The 5,787-nt window shown below is 45.4% G+C and overlaps 1 protein-coding gene across 4 annotated transcripts in view; it reads right to left on the reverse strand.

Annotated features, from left to right (window-relative positions):
* CHD8 (chromodomain helicase DNA binding protein 8) overlaps positions 1-2,064 on the reverse strand; it is a 61,536-nt gene extending 59,472 nt beyond the window's left edge. Inside the window, exon 1 of one of the 4 annotated variants that reach the window (XM_047861458.1) lies at positions 1,975-2,064. The gene's annotated coding sequence lies outside the window, so the exon portion shown is untranslated. The remainder of the gene's footprint in view (positions 1-1,974) is intronic. The other 3 variants (XM_047861464.1, XM_047861462.1, XM_047861461.1) reach the window with 3 other exon arrangements.
* Positions 2,065-5,787: the final 3,723 nt, after the last annotated feature.

The following is a 5,787-nucleotide window of genomic DNA, read 5'->3' on the forward strand; positions in this document are numbered from 1 at the left end:
TTTATCCCCATGCTATGTTAAAATGTTACAGTCCTTCCACAGATGAGAATATCAAATCTCATTCTTTCAGTAAGCAAATACAGTTAGTTCTTGGCACCACAAATTAATCTTAAGTGGTAGTTTAGGTTAAAAACATCTCACCCTTTTCAAAGGAGATGGGTACATTAGTTTCTCTGAAAGACTGATTCCCCCTCACCATCCTACCTAACCTATCAGAACTCTATCTTACCTATCACTATCAGATTCTTCAAATAAAATGTCAAGTTTTTTCCTGTTATAACTAAACTCTGCAGTGGTGGTGACCACAATGCCAAGATTCTTCCACCTCATCACCTGGTGGTGCTGTAGAGAAGACTGTCCCAGAAAATACAAGGTCTGTTTCCTGGTGATTCACAATCAGCTCGGTAGATTTCTCTCCCTTTCTATCATTTTCTAACCATGTCAGTTTCCAAACTGACAAAATCAAAAGGCCAGATGCACAGGATAGATCAAACATGGGGAAGGTGTGTGAACTGTGCAAGTACCCCTACACTGCCCCATCAAATCCCTGATTCCATCCATTACTCCTTCACCACTTCAGTTTTAACCCTTCCCCCAGGCCTGTCCCGTCACACTCGCCCACCCTCTCTTTGGGCCAATGTCCTTCATCATGCCTTGCAGACCCACTTGTGTGCCACTCTTGTAACCCAGGTCTTCTTAAGTAGAAAATGTTTTATCATAACTCTCTTTTAAGAGGTGGGATAAGTCCAAAACACCACAATTTGTCCTGAAAGCTATTTGGTGACCACTACAAAAGAAATTCCTAAGCAGAGGCATGATCTAATTAACTAGCAGAGGAACTTATTCAAATCCGAAACTCCCCCTCTACCATCCACCGTGTCCCACACCAGATAGGGCCTCAGCCGATTCTAAGGATAACCCTGTTAGAGAATCCCTGACTGAACTCAAAGGCTAGGAACAACGTGAAGAGTAAGTAATCTGTGGATGCTAGTGTGAGAGTAGGATGCAGTAGTTACCAATAATGCAGCTCCTGTGGCTTCAACGTGGGGCGTTCCACTAGGACAAGACATCGAGTTCTAAGTCTTCGACCCCTAGCTCACTATGCTCAGTCATTGAAAAGAGATTGGTCCATCTAGACACCCCCACTATAGACCTCTCTGAAGACCTTAATCACTTCACGACTGTCCCTTAAGGGCAAGAGCCGCTGCACTTGCACAGTTGCTGCAATGGCTGGAAAATTTCCTGCGACACTAGAGACAGGTAAATAAAGAAATTGCATTCGCTCCGAGGCAGGGGGAGGGGTCTTCTGCTAGTGAAGAGTTTACATAATGCAACAGAAGACCAGTAAGCTCTGCAGACCTGTCAATGGAGACGCCAAGGCTTGAGCTCCTCTCTTCCCACCATCTCTAAATACTCTCCAAAAACCCGATCTGCCCTCCCAGAGACCCACGAAATTACACCTAATAATGTATAACAATATGCACACGCTCGCCCTAAGCTTTCCTACCCACTTTTGTTACTAAAATACAAAAAAAGCAGACAAAAAAGAAAAAAAAACACACAAAAAACCCTAACCTCCCACTTCTGAGTCCAAAGTATGGAATAACCAAACGGAGCCGGGGAGTTTTCTCTCCGCTAAAGGGGCAAGCAGAACAAGGAGCTGCCCCAAATCGACACCACGCCCAGTAATGCAATGACAAGCCCTAAAAACCCCACAGCGGCGGGGCAGCCCCCTTCGCGGCTTGGCCCGGCTGGGGCCCCGCGGCCCAGCAGCCGCCCTCTCCCCCGGCCTTTCACAAAGGAGAATGGTTCAGTCCAGAGCATCACCCAGCACCTGATCCCTCACAACTGGGGGACGGGCAAGGAGCGGGGGAGCGAGGAGGAGGATGAGTTATGGAAACCAATTCTAAGAGCTTTAGTTTTGCAAAGACTCTTGGACCAGCACTGGTGAGCAGGCATGAGCGGGAAGCCTACCTGAACAAGTCCTGGTGCTTCCTTTCCAGCCAGCGTTTCAACTCACCCTTTCGGAGAACAAGGCGCCTTCCGGCGGAGCATGGCCAGCCCTCGCCTCAATCTAGCTTGCTGGTAGTCCATTCTCCCTCGGCTCCTCCCACCTCCGCTCCCACCCACCAATGGTAGGGCTGACGCCCGGCCTCTTCCAGCAAGGTAGTGTGAGCGCCATCCAGGAAGTCTCTGGAGGGTGGGAGGTCCTAAAAGGCTGAGAAGGGTACGTAGGCAACCACAGATATGCCTGATTGAAAATAAAATCTGGCGGCAGCTTGCCTCTGACTGCTCAGTTCACAGGCGTTCAGGCCTCTCGGTATCTTTTTTTTTTTTTTTTTGACCCCCGCCGGTGGGGGCGCTCTAAACTAAAACATTTAGTTACCTGTCTCAGGGAAGCCATCTTGAATCGGGCCGGTGCCTTGGGGACTGGGAAGAGGAAGGAGTGCTTAAGGAATTTGAAGCCCTTTCCGGAGTTCCGTCGAACTACTTAGGTCCAGCCCTCACATACTTCATATAACCAGAATATCCCCAGTCACCATGGGCTGGAAGAGGACTTAGTGTAGTTGGAGGCAACCACCACCCCCCTCTCATAGGAGTGAAGAGACCTTACCAAAATCACAGCAGCAACAAAAGTCAATTTTTTGGAATGAGAGTGGATTTTCCCAGTCCTAGGAAAATCCTTTATAGACACCTCATTCCTCATAATATCAGCGTAAGACCAACATAAGCTATGTATCTATTCTAGGTGCTTCCAATCCTAATGCTTCACTTACAAGTTTTCCAGTTTGAGTTTGACAGTATCCGGGACTGGGAGTTTCTTATAAATGAACAGGATTTAGGAAATTTTTTTTTAAGGGCCCCAAATTCATCACTAGACTCAAACAATGTGTGAATATGAGTAGAACACATGATAGAGGTCTTCCAGAAGAGATTATGTGTGAGGAAGGCCATTAGTGAGGACGGCCTTACACTTCCGTGTTTCCTAGTCTAAATCTCTATTACAACTTGCTACAGGAAGGTTTTGCTTTTTGAAATTGAGTGAAGTGAATCCTTCCAGATCATAAAAAGGAATTTCTCAGGGAATAATATATTTGCATAGTCAAACATAGTAGGCACTCAGGGTCAGTAAGGAATCAAAGCAATACTTTTTGCCACAGGAGTGGTAAGACTTGGCCAAAAACATTTCCCTGTATATTGAGGAAAATCCGTTGGCCAAATTTCCCCTTGGCTACTTACTGCCATTATCATTATCAATTTGAGGTATTAGAATTTACCAAAACAATATACCAGCCGTGCCATTGGTGTGCGTCTGTAAATGCATATACAGCAATGATCTTAATTTTTATGTTTCTGGAATAAAAACCAATAGGTTCCTTCTGCTTATTTGGTACAAAATAAACCTATCAAGGGGCGCCTGGGTGGCGCAGTCGGTTAAGCGTCCGACTTCAGCCAGGTCACGATCTCGCCGTCCGGGAGTTCGAGCCCCGCGTCGGGCTCTGGGCTGATGGCTCAGAGCCTGGAGCCTGTTTCCGATTCTGTGTCTCCCTCTCTCTCTGCCCCTCCCCCGTTCATGCTCTGTCTCTCTCTGTCCCAAAAATAAATAAACGTTGAAAAAAAAAATTTAAACAAAATAAACGTATCAAACTAGTTACAGGCATGGAAAGGAACAGGTGTGCCTGCTCTACTAATTTCTGCTATCTGCAATGATCTAGTAGTTTGATTTACTGCTTGCAATAACATTAACCATGGTCCTGCCCTTTTTACTTTTTAAGTAGGCTCTATCCTCAAGGTGGGGGCTTGAACTCAGAACCCCTAGATCGAGTCCCTTCCTCTACTGTCTGAGTCAGAAAGGTGTCTCTGGTGCTGGCCTTTAGGAACCAAATACCTTTATTATCTCTTAACTACTATTCTTTGCATTGGGGGTGGTGTGGGCTGGGGAATCTACTTCCTTTAATTCTTCAAGAGCATTTCACTCTGAACATCAGCAATGATCAATACATTGCCCAAGTAGTTTTCTCATGCTTTCCTTACATTGGTGAAATATCTAAGTATACAAGATTATGAGTGGGTTAAATTCATTTTTTTTAATTTTTTTTTTTACATTTATTTATTTTTGAGAGATAGAGAGAGACAGCGTGAGCAGGGGAAGGGCAGAGAGAGAGGGAGACACAGAATCAGAGGCAGGCTCCAGGCTCTGAGCTGTCAGCACAGAGCCCGATGCGGGGCTCAAACCCACGAACCATGAGATCATGACCTGAGCTGAAGTCGGACGCTTAACCGACTGAGCCACCCAGGTGCCCCTTAAGTTCATTTTTTTTAGTAATCTCTTTACCCAACATGGGACTTGAACTCACAACCCCAAGATCAAGAGTCCCATGCTCTTCCCACTGAACCGGCCAGGCACACGGCCCCTCCACCCCACCCAACCATGTGGTTTTAATAACAGAATAGGATGTGGGATTTCAAACTAAAAAGATATGCTCCAAGGGAGCCTGGGGAGCTCAGTCAGTTGAGCACGTGACTCTTGATAGAGACTCGGGTCAGGATCCCAGAGTCATGGGAGACTCGGGTCAAGATCCCAGAGTCATGGGATCAAGCCCTGTGTCAGGCTCTGTGCTGAGTATTGAGCCTGCTTAAGATTCTCTCTCTCTCTCTCTCTCTCTCTCTCTCTCTCTCTCTCTCTGGGACACCTGGGTGGCTCAGTCTATTGAGCGTCCGACTTTGGCTCAGGTCCTGATCTCACGGTTCGTGGGTTCGAGCCCCGTGTCAGACTCTGTGCTGACACCTCAGATCCTGGAGCCTGCTTTGGATTCTGTGTCTCCCTCTCTCTCTGCCCCTGCCCCATTCACACTGTCTCTCAAAAATGAATAAACATTAAAAAATAAACATACATTAAAAAAAAATTCTCTCTTCTTCTGTCCCTCTCCCCAGCTCATGCTCTCAAAAAAAAAAAAAAAACACAAAAAAACAAAAAAACACCTCCAAACTATCAAAATGGTATGCTTTGATGACTCTGAAAGCAACAGATCTAGACAGAATGCTCTTTGACCAATGCTCTGATGCCTCCCAGTCACTGAAGATTTTTTTTTTTGGCTGCTAAAGAAAAACTCCTGTACAGAAACTACACAGTTTTAGTTTTGTCTCAACTGTGAGGGGACTGGCTAGCCCCAAACTCAACAGCCTCAAATCCCTTTGGAACAAGGTAGGATTAAAAACAAAACAAAAGCATAAGCAAAGCACTACCCTAGGGGCACTTGGGTGTCTCAGTTGGTAAGCCTCAGACTCTTGGTGTCAGGTCAGGTCATGATCCCACGGTTGGTGGGATTGAGCCCCTCTTTCAGGCTTCACGCTGACAGCACGGGAGCTTGCTTGGGATTCTCCCTCTCCCTCTCCACCCCTCCCACACTGGCACTTTCTCTCAAAATAAATAAGTAAACTTAAAAAAAAAAAAAAAAAGATTACCCCAAATGTCAAAAGTCTTCAAACTTCCTTAGGTGTAGTGTTAACTATTATTACTACCACTGGGGGCAAAATACAGTATAAAATGAATGTATCTGCAAGTTGTGAGGAGCACCAGGTCATATATGGAAGTGTTCAATCATTATACTGCACACTGAAACTAATTTACACTGATTAACTGGAACTTAAACTAAAAAAAAAAAAAAGAAATAAAAAGTGTATCTCACGGAGGCTTCTTCCAATACTTTTGACACAATTTCCTAGAAGGAGAGTATCTATGTACGTCTGGGATAAAATCAGAAAGAACACGTGAAATATGAGCAG

This window comes from Prionailurus viverrinus, chromosome B3 (genome assembly GCF_022837055.1).
Source record: "Prionailurus viverrinus isolate Anna chromosome B3, UM_Priviv_1.0, whole genome shotgun sequence".
In the NCBI taxonomy this organism is placed as follows: Eukaryota; Metazoa; Chordata; class Mammalia; order Carnivora; family Felidae; genus Prionailurus; species Prionailurus viverrinus.